Here is a 22,963-nt window from a genome sequence, read left to right as displayed (position 1 = left end):
TTCTAGAATTTAAGGAATTGGCAGCATAAAGAAAGCTCTGAGTCCAAAGCCCGGTCCCAGGAAGATGGCTAAGGATTCAGACAAGTCCTGCCTCCCTTTGCTCCAGTGAGCAAGCCACTCCAGTCCTTTTCTCAGTCTTTTCCTGCTTGTGATAAATCAAATCCACATGATGACATCTCTCCTGAGCAGGAAGGGACCACAGTTTGTTGTAAGGTCCCTAAATTCCAGGCATTCTGTCAGATACACAGATATCCTCCACTGATGAACTGGGTATTACTAGACAAAGTAACTGGCCCCAACTTGGCATGGACATAACTCAAATTCAGTTCTCTGATTCCAAAACCCATATTATTTCCATGGATTCTTTAGTGTCTGCTTTTGTACATTTGTGTGTTCACCAAGATATAGATCCCCGCATTAGTGTAAATTAGTTTGCGCCCCCCAAATTTGCACTTAATTGTGTCTTCCTTACCAGAGGCCTAGAGTGGGTGCATTTTTCTCATGTTTTAGCTATTTTTCTTTTCTTTCTTTCTTTCTTTTTTTTTTGTTTTTGCTTTTGTTTTCGTTTTGCTTTTAGGGCAACATCCATGGCATATGGGAAGTTCCCAGGATAGGGGAGCTAGAGCTGTTGGCCACAGCCACAGCCACAGCAACACCAGATCCAAGCCACATCTGCACAGCTCACGGCAGCACCAGATCCTTAAAGCACTGAGCGAGGCCAGGGATTGTATCTGCATCCTCATAGTTACTGGTTAGGTTTGTAACCTGCAGAGCCTCAATGGGAACTCCTGTCCTAGCCTTCTTTAACTGGCTATACACATGCACACTCATCCACCCATCCATCCTTGCATATAGCACCTCTATTCATTCATTCTTCCATCTAGTATTTGTTAAGAGCAACATTGTTTTTGTTTGTTTATTGTATCGAAGTATAATTGATTTACAATGTTGTGTTAATTTCTGCAGTATAACAAAGTGATTCAAAAAAAAATATATATATAAAACACATTCTTTTCATATTCTTTTCCGTTATGGTTTAATCATAGGATTTTGAATATAGTTCCCTGTGCTGTGTGGTAGGACTTTGTTGTTTATTCATTCCGTATAAAATAGTGTGTACCTGCTGAACCAAACTCCCAACCCATCCCTCCCCCTGCCTCCTCTCCTTGGCAACCACAAGTCTGTTCTCTATGTCTATGAGTCTGTTTCTATTTTGTAGGTAAGTTCATTTGTGTCATGTTTTAGATACCATATATAAGTGGTATCATATGCCATTTGTCTTTCTGAGTTACTTCACTTAGTACAGTAATCGCTTGGTCCATCCATGTTGCTACAAATGGCATTATGTCATTCTTTTTTATGGCAAATATTCCATTACACTACATATACCACATCTTCTTTATCCATTTGTCTGTCACTGAACATTTAGGTTGCTTCTATGTCTTGGCTATTGTTGATAGTGCTGCTGTGAACATAGGGGTACATTTATCTTTTTGAATGAAAGTTTTGTCTGGGTATATGCCCAGTAGTGGGATTGCTGGATCATGTGGTAACTCTAGTCTTTTGAAGAACCTCCCTACTATTTTTCCATAGTAGGTAGACCAACTTACATTTAATGATTTACCTTTAATGATGGCCATTTTGATCAGTGTGAGATGGTACCTCGTTGTAGCATTTCTCTAATAATTAGTGGTGTTGAGCATCTTTTCATGAAGCGTGACATAGTTTAATTGAGGGTTATGATCTGTAGAACCAAATTGGCCAGGTGTAAATCTGTGCTCCACTGATTACCAACTATGAGGCCATGGACTGTTCCCTTGTTCCTTTGTTTTCTGTAAAATGGGGATAATAACAGCACTTACCTCATAATGTTGTCGTAAACATTAAATGAGTGAATCAGTGTGACGTAGTTAGAGTAGTGCCTAGAGTATGATAAGTTCATCTCTATCGTGATTAATACCATGCTCCAGGTGCTGGACTAGATGCTGAAATTTCAAAGTGGAACAAAACAGGGTTTCTGCCTTCAAGAGCTTATGGTTTAGAGGAAGAGACAGATATACCTGTGACGGTAAGCGCAGAGTGCTGTGGGGGGGGGGGCAGTACTGAGAGCATGGGGGTCAAGGAGGCTTCCCAAGGAAGAGACTGTTTAATCTGATTGGAACTAGCCTATGATGGGAAGGGCAGGGACAGAGACCTGGAAGCAAGGGTGTGTGGTGAGTTTGAAGCCCCAGGATGGTTCTGAATGACTGCAATACAGAATGTCTGGGGGGCAGGAGGGGGAGGAGAGATGGAACTAGAGAGATGAGATCATCTGCCTCTTGTTCTTTGGCAACTTTTATAAACGTCTCCTACATTTAGTGGAATACACCCCTCTCCTTTTACCTGCATTTAAAGCTTTCTATTATAATTATAACTGCCCTTAGTTACTAACAAGGCGTCTGACCTAAAAGATAAGATTGGGGGTTGTTTTGTTTTGTTTTTTGGGGTTTTTTTAAGGCTGCACCCACGGCATATGGGAGTTCCCAGGCTAGGGGTCAGATTGGAACTGTAGCCTACACCACAGCTCACGGCAACACCAGATCCTTAACCCACTGAGTGAGGCCAGGGATCGAACTTGCATCCTCATGATACTAGCCACAGCAGGAACTCCAAGGTTGAGGGTTGTGGGTGAAAACTCTCCTTGCATTATCCTTGCTTTTTCTGGAATAGAATGACCAAGTATTTCACCTGTGTCTGTGTCTGGAAACTTCACCATATTTAGATTCTCAGACTGTGGAAGTGGGATCCAGAGTGTCCCCAGCTTTGGGAAAAACTGACTTTCCCAGCCATCTGGGTTTGGCAGACTCTTCTGGTTGGACCAACTGCCTCCCAGCTCAGAGAGTGGGGCCATAGCCACGGCCCACACCCTGGCCTTCAGCGGAAATCACAGAGTATCGGTGGGGTGGGCTGACCAGCCTAGGTGGGCAGGTTTATTTTAAAGTTCTTATGTTTTCCTTCTCAAAAATAGTTACGTTCCAAGGATAGAACTTGAGTGCTGCAACTCCCACGGATGAGGAGTTTTATGACTGTCTTGACTATTCTCAAGAACTACTCACCTTGTTTCTTTGTTTACCTTTAAAGTATCAAGTATTAAAGTGTTTTCTGATCAGTCAGATTTAACTAATGCCTCATTCATTCTTATTCATTATTCCTCACAAAAATCGTGCATTCTTATTTTTTGTCTTCAATCAGTGCATTCCATAAGTTTTTATGAAATATGTATCTTTGTACCAAAAAAGTCTTACTCTATTTTGAGATTCCCTTTGAGAGTAAAGGAAAGATGCTCACTGAGCTGATTGCTATTTTCCAAAGAAAGTTCAAACTCGATTACCTATATTTATCTTCAAAGGGATTTCTGTAGGTCTGTCATAACACCCTCTGTGTTTTTCTGTTGGCTTCTGCTTACTTTCTGTTATTTTAGTGTAACATCCTTCATAGGGTATTTTTGGCAACAGACCTTGCCTGAATCGGTCTCCTTTTCATTTGTGAGGCAAATTAGTGATTCATCTTTAGTACAGAGAGACTTTCACAACCATGGCCGTACTGTTTTGTTTCACTGGAGTTTGAGTTAGGGAGACAGATGGAGGAAGTTGTCTCAACAGGTTTTCAACTTTCCAATTAGTTCTGCACATTTGCTCCTGTCAACACCACCAGGAAGAGTGTGAGTGCAAGTTAAGATCTCCTTGGACTGCTTTTGACACCATCCCTGCTGGGAAGGTGGGTGGGATGGGTAGAGGGCAAAAGGCTGGGAGTTGAAGCTGCGAGTGCATTAAAGAGTAATAAAATCACGTGTCTCCCAACGTGCTATTCTGAGAAGAGCTGAGCATCTATTATTGTATTCTTGCCAAAACACTTAATCTGAATCTAACAGTGAGGAAACAACTAGGTACATTGAAATTGAGATATTTTGCAATATACTTGGCTCGGGCTCTTCAAAAACATCAGTTTAATTTTTTTTTAAAGCAAAAGATTGGAGAATTATCCTATATTGGCTCTCTAAATGTGGTCCCAAGGCCAACAGTATCAGCATCACCTACAGGCCTATTGGAAATGCAGATTCTTAGATCCACCCTAGACTCAGAATCCACATTTTAACAGAGTCCCTGGGTAATTTCTGTGCACATTTAATTTTGAGGGAATCTGATCACATTCAAATTTCACCACTCGTCCCATCCCAGTAACGGCCCATCTAGCCGTCCCCCACCCTATCTCCACCCCAAATTTAAATCTAGTCAAGTATCACACATTGCATTCGGTTGTCAAGTCCCTTCAGTCTCTTTAAATCTAGACCCTTGGCTCTCAAATTTTATCAGGAATCAGAATCACTTTGAGGTTTTGTTAAAACACAAATTCCCCCTTTCCCAATGCACACACTGTATGAGAGTTCCTAGAGGTGAAATCAGATGCTGCTGGACCTTGAACCACACTTTGAGTAGCATGATATTAAATAACAGTATTAGTTGAGTTTTTTTAAGTTTTTAAGTTTAATAATCATATTTGTATAGGAAAAAGCCTTTTGTTTTGGAGAGTCTTTTTTTTTTTTTTTTTTTTTTTTTTGTCTTTTTGCCATTTCTAGGGCCACTTCTACAGCATATGGAGGTTCCCAGGCTAGGGGTCTAATCGGAGCAACAGCTGCCAGCCTACACCACAGCCACAGCAACTCGGGATCTGAGCCGCATGTGCAACCTACACCACAGCTCAGGGCAATGCCGGATCCTTAGCCCACTGAGCAAGGTCAGGGATCGAACCCACGACTTCACGGTTCCTAGTCAGATTGGTTAACCACTGAGCCACGACAGGAACTCCCCAGGTTTTGGAGAGTCCTGATGGGCTGTTTAGAGAAGAAGCATTATGATATCTACAAGTGACTCTCACATGATTCAGTAAAATAAATACTTGGCTAAAGGATGGATGAACCATGGATAATGGATAGAGGGACGAATGGATAGAGCAAACTGTTAATAATCAGTGAACATATATGAACAATGAACATAATGAACAAAATAAATAGTGAAGTAACATAAACAAACATACTTCAGGGAGGGAAACTAGAGCCTTGCAAATTAGACTGACAAGAGACAGATTTACAGAATAAAAGGCAAGCAAATTTTATCGTATGTTAATTTTTTATGACACATAGAGATCTTCCTAGAAAAGAAGTGAGGACCCAAATAAGTGGATAGTCCTGAGAGCTTATATACCAATTTTAATAAAGAATAGTAAATTATGGATTTGTGGCAAGTCAAAGGAAAAGGGTTTGGGGCTTTCAAGTATGAAAAATTCTGGGAAGATAAATATAAGGGGGCAGTATTAAGAGATAAGTACTATCATAGCAAAGTTTATTCATGCAGGTGCATTTCAATACCAATGTTCCACCTTCTTCAGGGCCATAAAAGTTCTCTGGGATAGAAGATTTATGGCAGTCTTTATTTCTTAGGAGTTTCTGCTTTCAGTCCAATAAGGGGAGATCTGGGATAGCTTCCTTCTACAGCTGTTGAATCTCAACTGTCTTCTGTTCAAAATAATGTTTTTGCCAAAATGGATAATGAGTTCAGGACATACTACCTCAGAATATGGCACCTTGACACAAGATAAAGGAATTTGAGAAAATGGCAGGTGCAGGAAGGACTCTTTTACCTCTCTTGTCTCCCCTAAAGCAGGTTTTGAGACCCTCAGGTAAGCCACCCTCCCTCTATTTGGAGAAGAGGAATATCCTTATCACTGAAGACAGGCATGCCAAGAGGAATCCAAATCAGCAGGCCTTGCTAAGTTTCCCCCAGGTTCCTACCCTTAGCTTTTTTTTTTTTTTCTTTTGTCCCACATTTTCCCATTACTTCCCACTTCATCAAACCTAGTATAAAAATGATCAGGCTTAACTACTTCTTCGGATCTTCATTTCCTTACAAAGGCTCCCATGTTACGTAAAAATTATATTACATAAGTTTATACAATATTCTTTTCTCTTGTCAGGCTGTCTTTTGTCATTCTAATTTACAGGGTCCTAGCCAGTAAACCTGTGAAGGAGAGGGAAAAGCACATTTTTTTTCCTCTCCTACAGTGGCCTATTTTGGGGTGGCACAGTCTGATCTCCTTCAAAACAAACAAAGTCTCTACCTAGCGATTACAGCTTTTATTGTCCCTGTTAACAGTATACCAGTGTGGAATGTGGAAAGAGCAGTCTTTGGGTGGATCTAATGGCCATCTCCAAGGCTGCTGGATGAGCAGAGTATGATGCATGGCTCTATAACTGGCCCTCATGATTTTAACCTGAAAAGCTGAGTGAGAGAAGGTCTCATAGGTACTCGTGTTTCATGCCATCGTGACCAAAGGGAGTGGTGACCATTTGAATTGATTTCTTTTCATTGTCTTCAGCCAACATCATTTATAATTTCTATGTGTTACTGAACCAAACTCAGTGTGCCTGCCAGTGTGCAATAAAGCCAATCTACTACATTGAGTTGTGGTAAAGGGAAGTGCAGCATTTATTGCAGGTACCAGGCAGGGAGTCTAGGCAGGTAATGCTAAAAAAACCTCCAACTCCCTGATGACTTTCAGGGAAAGGTTTAGAAACACAGGGAATGGGAGGGAGGTTGTAAGGTCCATGATCAGCTTGTGGACACACTTCTAATTGGTTGGTGGTGAGGTAACATTATCAACCCTCTGATTCCAACCCATCTGTCTGGGGTCTCTGTGCAAATGAGCGGCATACAGTTAACTTCTTCCACCTGGTGGAGGTTCCAGTATCTGCAAAATAGCACAAAAGACATGGCTCAGAATATTATCTATAGCCTTAGAAAGGGAACTAAAGTCCTTGATTTTGATTAATGGCTAAACTATAATTTGTCTTGCTTCACTGTTTTCCTTTGTTTCTGCGTTTTTTCTTCTCTGATTAAATTCACTCTTTGGAATTTGGAGAAGTAAATTTTTCTACAAACCAGAGGCAGGCAGAGGACATGAGCCCAGGGGTGGGGAGGGTCCTGACCCTGGAAGGGCCCATAGGGTCTTGTTCAGTTACATATATGATGTCAGAAATATTTGACCCTTGCCTTCTGGATCCAACCAGTGGCTATCCCCAGGGACCTGGAGAAGAAAATATTTTAATCTTTGGGAGGGATTGTTCAAGTCACCCTGGACTAGATGAGAAAGGAATGCAGCCTCTGGTTCAGGCAGTGTCAATCTAGACATCTGTGGCCTGGGCAGGTCACTTAGGCCATTTGGGCTTCTGTTTTCTTGTCCATAGCCTGACCATTGGACTAGAGCAGGGATTTTCAAATTCTGCTACTCTGTGGTACCTTCAGAAATTCCCTGAACGGATCTTGGGCTGCTGAAAAGAGTGGGGAACACCCTTCGGATAGCCATGGGGGATGGGGGAGCTTCCTACCTAGCTCCAACCACACATGTGAACCATCCACCCCTGCCCAGCAAATGGCAAAGTCCTGAGGGGCCTTGTAGGATCTCCAGTGAAAGGTGGGAATGGGCTGGTGGGTTGGGAACAGAAGACAAAAGAAAGCACAGTCCTCCCTCAGGACCAGGAAATGCACAAGAAAACCCCATTCTCATCAACATTTGTTGAGTGCCTACTCAGCAGGAGGAGGTGTTAGTTTGTTGTTCAGGCCAGGTATGCTACATAAGGGCTGAGGAAAGAGTAAAGGCAGCACTGGGTCCAACATGGTCAATACAGAGCTTCTTAGAGGAGGTGTTTTTCAGTCAACTTCCAAAAAGGCTGGCACTTGTCCTGCCTTTACCCTCCACAGAAATAAGAGAGGCCTCTTTTCCTATTGCCATTGTCAGTGCCCTGTGGAGCTCTGAGTCCCAGTAGGAAATCCCTGGCACCAGGCGATATTTGCCATAAGTTGCGAATGTAAAAAAACAAGTCACCTTTGCTACATCATTTCACTGTTGCTTTCATTTAGATATAATTCTAAGCAAACAAGTTTGCCAGCAAGCTGTGACATTTATACTGACCGTTACTTAGTCCCCACATGTCCAAGCGATTTCTTAGCAGCACCTCCTTCCACAGTGGACTGTCCCAGCAGCCAGGCACAGGTCTACAGGCTGCTTCCCCATCACAGTACACAATGGCAGTGCTAGCTACCATTTATCAAGTTTGGCACCTGCCCATGCCAGACACCTGCATGCACAGTCAACTGGCTAATTATTTGTTACCAAGGCATAAATCTTAGACTCTTTCTTTGAGAAATGAAAATAGACATCAGATTCTCGATCGTTTCAGGTTAACTTCAGCAGTGAGTTTTAGTTTCCCAGGAGTAGGAAATAAACTCTTAGCACATTTGACTCACAGTCTCAAATGCTGCAATAGAAAAGAGCTTGGTATTATTTTTTCTTTAAAAAATACAAAAAGAAGCCTCATGTGAAGACTTCTTCTGGATTTGCATTTGTCCCCATCACTTCCACTGTTGCACCAGTGTCTTATTAACACTGACCAGCTCACAGTCTAGCATGAGATGTTGAGCTTTTCCAAGCCTTAGTTTCTCTATTTATAGGGCTACATGGAGGGCGTAGCCTCCTGAATGGCCATGCTGTCTTTGATCAAGTTTCATGCTGTGGCCTCTTCCTAGAAGCCTGTACCCACCTTCTAGACCAACTGGATTCATACTTCCTCTGTCAGTCTTATCATCTCCCTCTCACACACCCTAGCATCCTCTCCTGCGTTAAACGTATAGATGCTATTTCCTTACTCTCTTAAAGGTTTCTGTTTTCCTACAGGTCTCTCTCTGCCTTACTGAGGCCCTCACCACTTCTTGTGTGGGAACTTTTGAGAGCCTGAATTCCCTGACCCTGGATAATAACCCTTCCCAGCCATACCCTACTCTGCCCTTAGTTTGATCTTACCAAGATAAAATGCCTCGGTGGCTTTCTCTAGCTTTCAGGATGAACTTTAACTTCTTATTCCTCAAGGCCCCTTCTGATTTGACCCTACATCCTTTTCTAGACTCTGCTCTCCTAGAACCTCCTCCTAAAGGCGCTGTGCCATTTCACACTTCCATGCCATTCCACCTTTATACTCTCTACTTCAAATTCTTTCCTCCAACTCTCACCTCACCACCTCCTACTTGCTCTTCATACATCTACTTCTTCCAGGAAGCCATCTTTACATTCTAGGCTTCAATTGTAGCTTCCATTTATTCAGAAAAATTTGTATGCAGTGAAATACACATATCTTTATAATTCAAGGAGTTTTAATAAACTTATACATGTCCATGTAGCCTCTACTGCAATCAGGATGGAGAAAATTCCCTTCTTTTCCCTCCCAGTCCAAATCTACTTGCCCTTCCCATGCCAAATAGGCAATTATCATTCTAATTTCTATCATCACAGATTTGTTTGGCTGTTTTTGAATTTCATTTAATGGAATCATATGGTACATACTCTTTTTTCCATATATGCCTGGGTCTATTTTTGGACTCTAGTCTGTTTCTTTAATCTATTTGTCTATCTTTAAACCAATACTATCCTGTCTTAATTATTATATCTTTATGGAATTCTTGAATTCAGATCATATGAGACCTTCAACTTTGTTTTCAAGAACATTTTGGCTAAACTAGGTGTTTCGCATTTCCATATAAATTTTAGAATCAACTTGCCAACTTCTAGCAAAAAAAGAAAAATTCAATTGGGATTGTAAATTTAATTGTAATTGCATTGAATTTATAGATCAATTTTGGGAAAAATCGACTGTAAAGAATAGTCATTCTTCCAATCATGAGCATAATATTGTTCTCCATTTATTGAGATTTTAAATTTCTCTCAATATTGTTTTGTAGCTTTTAATTTAGAGGTTTAACATGTCTTTTATTAAATATGTTGCTAAGCATTTTATAATTTTGATATTATTATGAATGAGATTTAAAAATTTTCACTTCCCAGTTTTTGCTGCTGGTATATACAGAATTGATTTTGTTATCCTCGTGTATTGAGACCTTGATAAATTTACTTATTAGCTCTAGTAGAGTTTTTTTTTAATATTCCATGGAATTTTCTATGTAATCAGTCATTTCAGTATGTAAATAGAAAGTTTTGATTTTCATTTCCAATATTTATACTTTCTATGTCTTTTGTTGCCTTATTACACTTGTTTGGACTTCTAAAATATCTTTGAATGAAAATGAGAGTAGACGTCTTTGCCTTGCTTCTGATGCAAAATGTAAAGAGTTTAATAGTTCATCATTAAGTTTGTTGTTAGCATTTAACTAACTGTTCTGGGTGTTCCCGTTATGGCTCAGTGGGTTACAAACCCAAATAGTATCCACAAGGATGCGGGTTCCATCCCTGGCCTTGCTCAGTGGGTTAAGGATCCTGCATTGCCCTGAGCTGTGGTGTAGGTTGCAGATGCAGCTCAGATCTGACGTTGCTGTGGCTGCGGCATAGGGCCGGCAGCTGCAGCTCCGATTGGAACCCTAGCCTGGGAACTTCCGTATGCCCCAGGAGTGGGCCTAAAAAGAAAAAAGAAAAAAGAAAAAAAAAACTGACCTTTATCAGAATAAGGAAGTTTACTTCTATTTCAGTTTTCAGAGATGTTGTTGTTTTTGCTTTTTTAGGGCTGCACCTTCGCAGCATATGGAAGTTCCCAGGTTAGGGGTCCAATCAGAATTGTAGCTGCCAGTCTACACCACAGCCACAGCAGCTCAGGCTCCCAGCAGAGTCTGCTGAAGCTCACAGCAACGCTGGATCCTAAACCCACAGAGTGAGGCCAGGGGTGAAACTCATGTCCTCGTGGATACTAGTCTGGTTCTTTACTGCTGAACCACAATGGAAACTCCTGTTATTATTTTTATTTTATTTTATTTTATTTTGTTGTTGTTGTTGTTGTTGTTGTTGTTTCTATTTCTTGGGCCGCTCCCGCGGCATACGGAGGTTCCCAGGCTAGGGGTTGAATCGGAGCTGTAGCCACCGGCCTACGCCAGAGCCACAGCAACGCGGGATCCGAGCTGCGTCTGCAATCTACACCACAGCTCACGGCAACGCCGGATCGTTAACCCACTGAGCAAGGGCAGGGACCGAACCCGCAACCTCATGGTTCCTAGTCGGATTCATTAACCACTGCGCCACGATGGGAACTCCTGTTATTATTTTTAAATCAAGAAAAATGTTCACTGTTATCACTTGCTTTGTTTGCACCTACTGAAATAATTATTTGCTTTTTCTTCTCTAAATCTGTTAATATGGTGAATTATATTGATTTATTTTTGAATATTAAACAATCTCTGCATTATTTGTATGAACTGATCATAGTCTAATGAACATATATATTGCTGGATAAAATACACCAATTTTAAATTATTTTTGCATTTATGTTTATGAAGAATATTGGTCCATGGTTTATTTTCTCAAAAGATTTCTCAGGTTTTGGCATTAGAATTATGCTGACCTCATAAAATGAGTTTGAAAGTGTTCTTTCATCTTCTGTTTTCTGAGAGTTTGTATAAACTTGATATAACTTCCATAAATAATTGGTAGAATTCACTAGGGAAGCCATATGGGCCTGGGGTGTTCCCTGTGAGACATTTTTTTTAAATTATGAAATCCATTTCTTTAATGGATGTAGTTTTTCAGTATTCTATATCTTTTTGTGTCCATTTTGTTAAATTTATCTTTTAAGGAATTTTTCCATTTCGTCTAATTTTAAAAGTTTATTGATATAAAGTTTTTAAAATAATATTTACTTGTTATAATGTCTGTAGACTCTTGTAATATCTCCTCTTTTATCTGTGTTGGTTATCTATACTTTCTTTTTTTATTCATCAGTCTTGCTAGAGATTTGTCAGTTTTACTAATCTTTTCAAGGAACAAGTTCTTGGCTCTTCTTGGTTTTCTCTATTTATCTAATTTCTATTTTATTGATTCTGCTCTCCTATTTTCTTCCTTCTACTTACTTTGGATTTATTTTTCTCCTCTGGTTGAGCTTCTTAAAGTAGAATCGTAAATAAGTGATTTTAAACCTTTTCCCCTTAATATATATAATGCTACAGATTTCCTTCTACACATTGCTTTAATAATTAATATGACTGTTAATATTTTCTAATATTTCTTGTGATTTCTTCCTTAACTCATGGGTTATTTAGATGTCTGTTTCTTAATTTCCAAATATTTGGAGCTTATCTAGATATCTTAGTAGTAATGATTTCTAATTTTATTTCATTGAAGTTTTGAGATTCATTTCTTTTGAAATTTATTGAGATTTATATTAAGGCTGAGGATGTGGCCCATCTTAGTGACTGTTTCATGCACACTTAAAAAAAGTATCTACTTTGAAGTTATTGGATGTATGTTTTGTAAACAGCAGCCAGATCAGGTTGGTAGATAGTGTTGTTCCAATCTTCTGCATACTCTGTGTTTTATCAATTGCTGAGAGTGGTGTGTTAAAATATCCACTTAGAACTGTAGATTTGTCTATTTGTCTCTTTAGTTTTGTCAGTATTTGCTTTGCCTATTTCGAAACTCTAAACTAGATGAATACACACTTCTAACTGTTACACATTCTTGATGAAGTGATCTTTTTATTACTATGAAATAGTCATCTCTTTCACTGGTATTACTTTTTTAAAATCAATTTTTATATTAACATAGGCCCAACACTTTTCTTATACTTATTGTTTTTGTCACGTAGCTTTTTCCATTCCTTTACTTTGAACCTATCTGTTTCTATATTTACAGTATGTCTCTTGAAAGCATATAGTCTAATAGCCTCTGCTTTAAAATGTAAGGTTTAGTCCTTTTTCATTTAGTATAATTAGTTATAGATTGGTGAATTTAAGTCTGTCATTTTCCTGTGTGTTTTCTCTTAGTTCCATTTGATTTTTGTTCTTGTTTTCCTTCTTTCCAGCTTTTTCTTAGGTTAATTAAATATTTCTACTATTACATTTTAATTCTCCCAATTTTGGCTATTTTTAATCCTTTTTAGTTGCTACTAAGATTGCAATGTGCATCCTCAACTTATAGTCCATGTAGAATTAATATTGCACTAAATTTAAGAACTCTGAAACAATGCAATGTAATTCAGTTTGCCACTGTACCATCTTGTGTGCTGTTGCTGTCATATATTTTCTATAATATCCACCATACGATGTTATATTTTTCTCATTAAACAAGTATTTGTCTTTGAAAAAAATTATAAGAAGAAAAATGTATTATTTTGTTACTCACTTATCTGTCAGTTCCAATGGTCTTTATTCCTTCCTGTATATCTGAGTTTCCATCTGCTATCATTTCTTTAGTTTGAAGAATTTTTTTTAATCGTTCTTGTAGGAAATCTCTAGACTTTGTTTATTTGGGAATGCATTTTTGCCTTCAGTTTTGATAAAACATGAAAAACCACCATTTGTAGTTTGCTAAAAATCAAAAGCAGGCCAAAGTGAAGAAGTTTGACTCTTGAAAGAAGGAAACTACACTGAGTGAGAGCTATGTTTATATGGCATTTACTTGGAGGGTTCCTTCAATCCCTAAGGTGTGGTGCAACCAAAACTCATTCAGAAGACTTCAGTCTTTTGATCTGAGTTGTCAGAAGATATAATTTAGGGTGTTAGATTATCTGGGAACTGAGGGAGGGAAGCTCAAAAATGGGGGAGCCGCAAGAATGAAACCTCTAAATTGGCACATAAACTGCCTCAAATCCTTGTTGGACGGCCTCTGAAATACCCACTGGGCTCTTGAAATCTCCTCTGTGCGTGACAGTTCAGGGGCTATCCAAGGACTTGAGATAGTTATCTGTGGGAGGGTTTGTCAAGTAAAAACTACTCCACCATTCCTAGAACCAGAGCTTTCCCATTGTATTTTGAACATTCCCCTATCACAGAATTTGTCATCTTGAACTATAATTAATGGATTTAATTATATATCTCTCCCACTAGACTTTAAACTCTCTAGGGTATGACCTACTTATTCAAGTAGCCCTAATGTCTATTGCTGTGTCTGGAACATTGTACTCAATAAATGTTAAATGAATAAACCTAATACAATGTTAAGTTTGACAACCAGGATGAGAAGACCTGCCTCTTTGGCAGTTCTCATGTGGAACATTGGTTTTCTCAGAGCAGTTATTTGAAGAATGTCTATCCTGAGGTGTATAGGAGAAAAATTATCCTCCTCTTTTCTCTAGCCTTCATCATTTTGCCATTAATTTATAGTGATGTCAAAAATAAAAACCAGTTCTTTGGCAATTAGTCCCAGATTACAAATTACCATAGTAAATAGGAAGATGATGACACATTATTTCTTTTTTTTTTTCATTTTTAAAATTTTTATTGAAGTATAGTTGATTTACAATTTGGTGATAATTTCTGCTGTACAACAAAGGGATTCAGTTATACATATACACATTCTTTTTCAGATTCTTTCCCCATACAGATTATCACAGAATATTGGGTAGAATTCCCTATACTGTATGGAAATAGTGATACATTATTTCTTGTTTTATTTTTTACCTGATTAGAATAAACCCCTGACATGAAACAGCGGATGTGGTGGCCATGGCCCTTCTCACTCATGCAGGAGGGAACAAGGAAAAATAACATTCAGTCCAGCTCAAGTACATTTCCTGGCTCTATAGAACAGCAGTGGATTCCAGGCCAGAAAAAAAATGGAAGGTATGACCCCAGATTCTGTTCATTATAATATGCTGACCATCACTTGACAAAATAGTGTATCCTGATTGTCAAAGGAAACATAAACAGTGCAAATAATTGTAGGGTCTCAGAACCTCTTACTCAGTGTAACTTTTCTACATGGCTATTGTCCTTTCTGCTATTTATATGGTGGTGTAACCTTTACTACAAGGCATGTGTGGGCTGAGGGCTGGGGACAAACTCCACATTGGGCTCTGTGACCTGCGAGGGACCATCCTACTGTCAAGGGCTAGTGCTGACTGGCAGCCTTCATAACCTGACCAGACTTGTTTTCCAAAGTTAAGAGACAGGGTTTCTACATTTTTGTTTTCCACAGACGGTTAGCCAGAGGGAGTAAGGTTGGAGGGAGTTTCACACCTCAGTTTCATCTAACGAGGGAGGGGGCGTGGGGGGAGTTGGTGAAGATCAGGATACTATCCTTTATGAAGGCTATTTTTAAGGTAATTTAAAATGCTGGGATTCAGGAGCCTATTAATTTAAGGCTCTTCCAGTCATAAATGGCAAAAATACGACTGAAACTAATTTAAATATAAAAGAGGATTTGGTTTCGAGCTAAACCTTCAAGGAATGATCTATCTCCCTCTTTTTCACTCTGCTTTTCTCTGTGCTCAGAAAGCACTCCCCAAAGAGTGGCAAAGACAGCAACTGGCAGCTCCAGCCTAAATCCTGGAGCTCAACAACCCCAGTAGGCAAAGAACATTTCTCTCTAAATAATTAAAGCAGAAGTCATGGGAAGGCTTCTCCACTCTCTGGCTTATGTTAGGTTCCCCCTCATGGAGCTGGAGAGGAGGTGTGACCAGCACCAAGTGACCAGAAGGACTGAGGGTTGGTCAAGGAAGGATTCCCCCCTCATAGAAGAGGAGGGTTCTAAGGCCAGAGGAAGGAGAATAGACGCTAGACAGACAAAAACAAAGGGCTGTGGGTCTTCGTTGGTTGGTTTGTTGTTCCTCAACAGGGAGAAAGAAGTTTCAGCATTAAAAGTAGAAGCAAAAGAAGCCAGAATTTGTGAACCATTACTAGACTAGACCTGATAAATGGAACAGAAATAGGAGATGAGAAAAGCTTAGTAATACAGAATTGGTTGGAACACTGTATTGAGGAAGGCTATATTACACAGAACATGCTGATAAACTTTCAGAAGGAGGAGGCATGACCAGAAGCAGCTTAAAAAATTATTTAATTATTGTGTTTAATTAATGTCCTGCCACCTCAAATCTTCCTTGGCAACCGCTGGGAACACTTTTCAACTTATTAAACAACTGTGAATTAAAATACCATTTGGTGAGGCCAAGGTTGTGGAAAAAAGGTTCCGCCCTGAGCTACTCATCCTGGAGAAGTCCCCTGAGTAGTCTGAGGTGCATGGGAATTCAGCACAAGCCAATTGTCGCTAGCAGCAGAACACATCTGAAAACAATCTCCTAGATCATCATATGTGTACACACGTTACAAGGCACTTCCCTTCACCTTATTTGTTTTATCTTTGTAAGCAGTCTATGATGTTAGAGGTGCTGGAATTATTACAACTATTTCACAGGTGACAAAATCTGCAGTGTGTTTCTGACATCATCCTAAATGAAGTACAGGGATAACTGTGTCCTGGTTAAAGGACCTCTAAAGGGGCCCCCAGCTGGATCTTTTTCTTCTTCTTTTTGTCTTTGTCTTTTGTTTTTCCATTTTTGGCTGCCCCAGCGTCTGGAGTTCCCAGGCTAGGGATCAGATAGGAGCTGCATTTGCAACCTACACTGTAGCTGTGGTAACACGATATCCTTTAACCCACTGTGCCAGGCCAAGGATCAAACCTCCCTCCCAGCGCTGCTGATCCTCATTGAGCCAAGTGGGAACTCCTCCCTAACTGAATTAAGGTCATTTTCCCAAGAGCCAGTGACCAGGCATACTGCCTATTTAAGGACCCTGCCAGCTCTCCTCTGAGCTGCTGTGTGTGAGCAGGACAGTGGCTAATGGCACCAGAGAAGGTTTCAAACACTCTTGTTCTTATTCACACTGAGTTCTGGAGGTCTAAGGAGAGAAATAGTCTTCCTGGTCCTGAAGCTCCTTTTAGAAATGCTCGCAAGAGTGAAAATCTTTGTCAAGTCCAGGACTGAAAGAGCTGGGAAAATGTTTCAGAGGTTATACCATTTGCTTTTGTGTGGGATGGGGTGACAAGGTCCTGACATTTTAAAATCTGGTTATATGTATGTATTTGCATTGCTTCGATAGGTGGCAGCATGTCCTCTCATTTAAAAGGTAACCTTTTTAAAAGGACACACTCGGTGGAAAGCTCTGTAAGGAAATGAAGAGGTGCTAATAATCATACAGGCAAATAGAAAATGTTCCCTGCAACCCATCACGAATGCATTATTCATAGTCATGATTCAAGTCATTGATTAGGCTTTGATCCACCGGCAATAACTTCAGAGCAAAAGTTGTATAATACACTACCTTGAATTCTAATGCTATTTAGTTCTCTCCTCATCAGGCACTTAGCATTTCGGAAAAGATTTGCCAGATGACACTGAATTCTTTCCCACCCGCCATGTGGTGAATGATTGTTTCCATCCTGGTCACACCAGCCCTTCTCCACCCTTCTAAGTGACCAGCTCCAAATTCTTCTCTCTTTTCAGAAATAGATTTATCCATCAACAGATATAAATATTTTAATTCCATTCATAATGGCATTTCTCCCAAGGGACCATGCAAGGATAGTATGATTTCAACTGAGTCAGAAAAGAAAGAGGGAGGCTGATTAGAAGCTGGGAATCCACCAAGTTTCCTACATTCTAAGAATAAGAATATCCTTATCAGGGAAAATCTATTCTGTTTTTGGCATGGAGTGATGGCTGTCCTGGGGCAGGGGTAGGTTGTAAGGAGGGGTAGCAGGTCCTCCAAGGATGTAGGACTTGGGGTGCCCATCAGTAGTGTCAAAATCTTGCACTTGAGAGGTCACTCTTTGTGTTGCAAATCCATTTATCTCCAAAACTGGGCTCCTTTCGGTTAAGTGGGCTTTTGAAATTTGAATTGTGCCCCCCCCCCAAAGGAGATGTAAAATATATACCATAAATTTTTATAATTATATATAATTGCATATGGACACATGTACCCTAACTTTCCTGAAACTACCTCATTTTAATAATAAAATTAATCTTTGCCCTAAGTCTTCTTCTTACTTAAAAATAATTTTTCAAAAGAGGAAAAAAAAAATCACCCTTACTGTAGTAGACACAGTTGGTGCTGCCCAGATGCCCTTGGATATCCTTTTCATCAGCTCCAAGTGCCCATCCCTTCTGTGCCCTTTGATGACATGGACAGAGAATGGTCCTTGGGCATTGGAGCAGCCTCACCTGTGTCCTCAAGCTCCACAGACATAATGAGTGGTTGCAGGAGTACAAAAACCCAGTCCCTTGTATTTCAGGAAAAACAACTCTGAGGCATAGTAGTTTATGCTCCAGGGAACATTGTAGAATTAAGCTAAATTTATTCCCAGGCTTCAACTTCACCTTCCCAATCCTCCTTTCCCCATTCCCTTCCTGATTTTTCTCATATTTCCTTAGTAAACCACCTTACTGGAATCTATGGCTCAGGGTCTCCTTCTGGGAAAACCTGATCAAGTATACTTAATCTTTTTTCTTTTCTCTCTCTCAGGCTGTCTTTACTTCTCTTTCTCTCTTTCCCTCTCTCATGCTTTCTTTTTTCTTTTGTAATTTAGGTCTGGGAATTTTATGGAAGTCCCCAGACTAGGAGTCACATTGGAGCTGCAGCTGCTGACCTACACCACAGCCATAGAAACACCAGGTGAGCCACGTCTGCGACCTGCACCACAGCTCACAGCAACTCCAGATCCTTAATCCACCGAGCAAGGCCAGGGATTGAACCTGCATCCTCATGAATACTAGTCAGGCTTTTAACCCATTGAGCCACAGCGGGAATTCCAGATCTTGGAATTTTCTTGAATTAAGATTATAGGGGAAAAACATGGAGCAACACAAACTTTTCTCCTCCAAACAGATTGTCTCTCAGCTCAGTAGGAAGATGGTAACATTATCAGAGTTAGTTTAAAAAGATAATTTTAAAGATGTTGTTTTAACTGAGGTACCACAAACTAGAGTCTTCCTTTGCAGCATTTGCTGGATTTTTCCTTCACTTTCCTCCCTATTTAAAATTGCTCTCAGAGTTCCCTTTGTGGCTCAGGGGTTAATGAACCTGATAAGAATCCATGAGGATGCATGTTCGATCCCTGGCCTCACTCAGTGCGTTAAGGACCCAGCATTGCCATGAGCTGAGGTGTAGGTCATAGAGCAGCTCAGCTGTGGCTGTGGCTTAGGTCGGCAGCTGTAGCTCCAATTTGACCCCTAGCCTGGGAATTTCCACATGCCACAGGTGTGACCCTAAAAAGCAAAATAAAATAAATAAAATAAAATACTCTCTCATCTATCTCACACATGCCCTACCCACTTCTCCCCAGTCCTCTGCTTATGTTTCTCCACAGCATTTCTCCACATTTTACCATCTCATTCAAGAAGTACAAAAGAAAACTAAAGAAGGTGAGAAAAATAAAATAATTTGTATCATGCAAGGAAGCCTTCTTGAAAAGAATAATATTTCATTATGAATGGGAAGGTATAAAAAGACATCTTTAGGAATCCACAAGTGGGTATATGAATGCTTGAATTTTCTATTTTTGTGAAGGAAAGAGTGTCATATGGAAGAGTTTCAGTTATATGATTTGAAATCATCAAGATGTTTTATCTACCAGCAAAAGAACTCTAGACATCAAAACTCTAGAAGCTTTCTTTAGAAAAATATTCTTGCTAAAATGTTCATATTAAGTAGGGATGTTTCCATTTTTATCTTCCAAATTTTGGATTGCTAAAGACCAATTTCAAAAATAAAGAAGAGGTTTGGTTATATCTGATAAGAGAATGGGTAAAATTTGTAGAAAATACGTGATACCCAGAGATCAGGAAGCTAAAGTGAAAAACAAAAGTTGACACACTTTAACTTTTGTGTTGGGAATTAAAACCCCATGGGAAACTCCAATGCCAACCATCACAGAACGCACGAATTCCTTCCAGAAATATTAAATGAATTCTTTCTATGTTCAAGGCATAGTTCCAGGTGCCAGATATATAGCAGTGAACAAAACCGAACAAATCTCTGTAGAATTGAGCTTACATTCTGGTGGAGAACAGAGACAATAAACATATAAATTATTAAAATATATGTCCAGGGATTTCCTTTCTTGGCTCAGTGGAAATGAATCTGAATAGCATCCATGAGGACACAAGTTAGATCCCTGGCCTCGCTCAGTGGGTTAAGAATCCAGCATTGCCATGAGCTATGGTGTAGGTCGCAGACATGGCTCTGAACTGGTGTTGCTGTGGCTGTGGTGTAGGCCAGCAGCTATAGCTCTGATTCGACCCCTAGCCTGGGAACCTCTATATACCACAAATGTGGCCCTAAAAAGACAAATAAATAAAATGAATGTCCAGGGTGGTGGTAAGTGCTATAGAGAAAAATAAAGCAAGAGTTCTTTGGGTGGGGGGGTGCAATTTAAAATACAGTGGTGGTCAGTAGATGATGACAGCTGAACAGGACTGAAGGAGGTGAGGCAGCGGACCACATGGACCTTTGGCAGGAAAACCTTCCAAACTGAAGGAATGCAAAGTGCAGGTGGCTTGGGCAGGAATGTGCCTACAGTGTTCGTGAAAGGAGAGTGCCAGTGTGGCAAGAATTGAGTGAGGAATGTGAAAACGAAGCTAGAGAGATGAAGGGTAGAGGGCACACAACCACGTAGATGCTGTTGTAGCACAGGTTTTCCCCTGAATGAAGTGGGATCCACTGGAAGGTTTTGAGCTGAAGGATAACATATTCTGATTAGCTTTTAAAAGACTCACTCAGGTTGCTTGGTTGCAGATGGATTTTGGTGAGGGGCAAGGACAAAAGCAGGAAGGAATTTAGGAAGGTATTACAATCATCTGGGTGAGAGATTATGGTGGCCTCAACAAAGTGGGAGCAACAAAAATGGTGACAAGTAGTTGGAGTCTAGAGATATTTTGAAAATAGCATCACTGGCTTTGGTGACTGAATTCAACATGGAAGAGAAAGAGAAATGTCAAAGAAAATTTCAATGCATGAGCATACATTTGTATTTAGTTCAATTTAGTTATATAAATATTTGTTTTCTGCTGTAGGTTATCTAGCACATATGAGGCACTATGCTAGTGAAATTCAGTTCCATCTGCCAAATATTTATATTCTAGAAAGGGAAACAGACATATAAATCAACAAATTTGTGTATGCACATTAAATTTAATAATCATCAAATGCTCAATTTCTCGAAGTAAGAAGAGAATAACACTGTCAGAGACAAAGATGATTGGAATTCTTCTAGAAGAAGTGATGATGACGTTGAATATTGATGGACACAGGAGGGGTTTTCTGGGTATTAAGAGGAGGTGGTAGAGAAGTAATATCCCAGGGAGAGTTCACTGCAAGTACAAAGGCACAGAGGAATAAAACGAATGTGGTGTGTCTAGGGAAACAGAAGTAGATTGGATTGGCTGGAATGGGAAGTTCAATGTGAGGAGAGATTGAGAGCTGAAGAGAGCATATGATAAAGAGTTTTACATGCCCTGCTTCATGGCTGGGCTATCCAAAGGAAAGCCAGTGAAAAGTTTTAAATAAGGGAGAATTGTGGTCAGACTTAAGTTTTAAAAAATATCACTCTGGTGGCCATGCAGAGACTGGAAAGGGGCTAGAAACCAAAACAGAAGTTATTACAACCATTGCTGAGAACCTGAATTAAGGCAATGGCAGAGGGAGTGAAAAAGAAAGGATGGACTTAGAAATAGCAAAACCCAGGGGTGAATTGGCTATATTGTATGAGAGAGAAGGCAGGGTCTTGGCTGCTGGGAGATCCAGTCCCCTCAATTAAGATTAGAGAACCTGCCATCATTACTTTATAATAGCCAAAATATGGAAACAACCTAAGTGCCTGTCAACAGATGCGCAGATAACAAAGATGAGGTATACAATGGAATACCACTCAGCCATAAAAAAGATGGAATCCTTTTTTTTTCTGCAACAACATAGATGGACATTGAGGGTATTATGCAAAGTGAAATAAGTCAACAGAGAAAGACAAATAACATATGACTTCACTCAGATATGGACTATAAATAATAAACAAGCAAACCAAAACCAAAATAAATGAGCAAATCAAACCAAACGCACAGATACAGAAAACAGAGTAGTGGTTACTGGAGGAGAAAGGTCAGGAGGGAGAGGGCAAAATGAGTAAAGGGGATCAACTGTATGGCATCAGATGGAAGCTAAATTTTTTGTGGTGATCATGCTATAGGATATACAGAAGTAGAAGTATATTATTGTATACATGAAACTTATAAACTCATTAAAAAGTAAATCAAAGGAAAATAAGATTAAGAAAACATAGAAATAATAAAGACTAGGGAAACAAAGAAGGTCATGGAAGTAAGGGAAAGTGATGAGATCAATTCCTGTATGTGAAATAAAGGTGAAAGGCCTGGAGGATAAAGATGAAAATATCTAAGGAGAAGTTGGATCTATGGGTCTGGAAATAGCAGAGGGGAATAGCCTTTATGTGTAGATTTAGGGGTCCATTATGTGTACAGGCATATTTAAAACAAACGTAATTTATTGGATTATTGAAGGAAAAGGTTTCAAGTGAAAAGGTAGCCAAGGATGGAATTCTCAAGAGCATCATCTTCTAAGGGAGGCACAGGAAAGCAAACCAACAACTGACAATGACAATGTGTGGTCAGAGAGGTAGGACAAGAAGCAGGAGAAAGAGTAGCCTCCAAAGTCAAAGAGGGAAAAGAAAGGGTGTACTCAAAGGTAGCAAGGGTCATAATAAGATTAAGATTTAGACACATTTGTGAGTTGGGTAGTTTGGAGGTCGTTGTTGACCAGAGAAGGGATAATTTTAATGATCCAGTGGTAGAGTGTGGGAGGGTTAGAAATCAGATTATAGTGGTTTGAAGTGGATAGGAGGTGAGGGAGTGTACACACACATATACACTATTCTTCCAATGAGCTTGACTTCACGTGAACATTCAAACCTCTTCCCTCTGCATGAGGTGAGGCCATTCCCACACTAACCTGTGGACTGGAATATACAGAGGCAGATGTTGAAAGCAGGTGAATGTTTAGACCTGAGACTGAAGTGGGGAAGTGACTCCAGTAAGTCAGATGAGGGAGTTTGAAAGTGTCCCCAAAGATAAGAGGCAGAACTAGCATCTGAAGCT

At 39.8% G+C, this 22,963-nt stretch overlaps 1 protein-coding gene across 1 annotated transcript in view; it reads left to right on the top strand.

Moving 5' to 3' along the window:
• Nucleotides 1-22,963, top strand: part of ADAD1 (adenosine deaminase domain containing 1) — a 171,150-nt gene that overhangs the window by 144,356 nt on the left and 3,831 nt on the right. Inside the window, exon 12 of the transcript XR_014813087.1 lies at nt 14,489-14,642. The gene's annotated coding sequence lies outside the window, so the exon portion shown is untranslated. The remainder of the gene's footprint in view (nt 1-14,488; nt 14,643-22,963) is intronic.

Source organism: Sus scrofa, chromosome 8 (assembly GCF_054392235.1).
Source record: "Sus scrofa isolate SSC_HxYL_T2T_F1_AM1 chromosome 8, Sscrofa_HxYL_maternal_Yorkshire_Landrace_v2.0, whole genome shotgun sequence".
Lineage (NCBI taxonomy): Eukaryota > Metazoa > Chordata > Mammalia > Artiodactyla > Suidae > Sus > Sus scrofa.
This window is presented reverse-complemented; position numbering and strand designations above follow the sequence as displayed.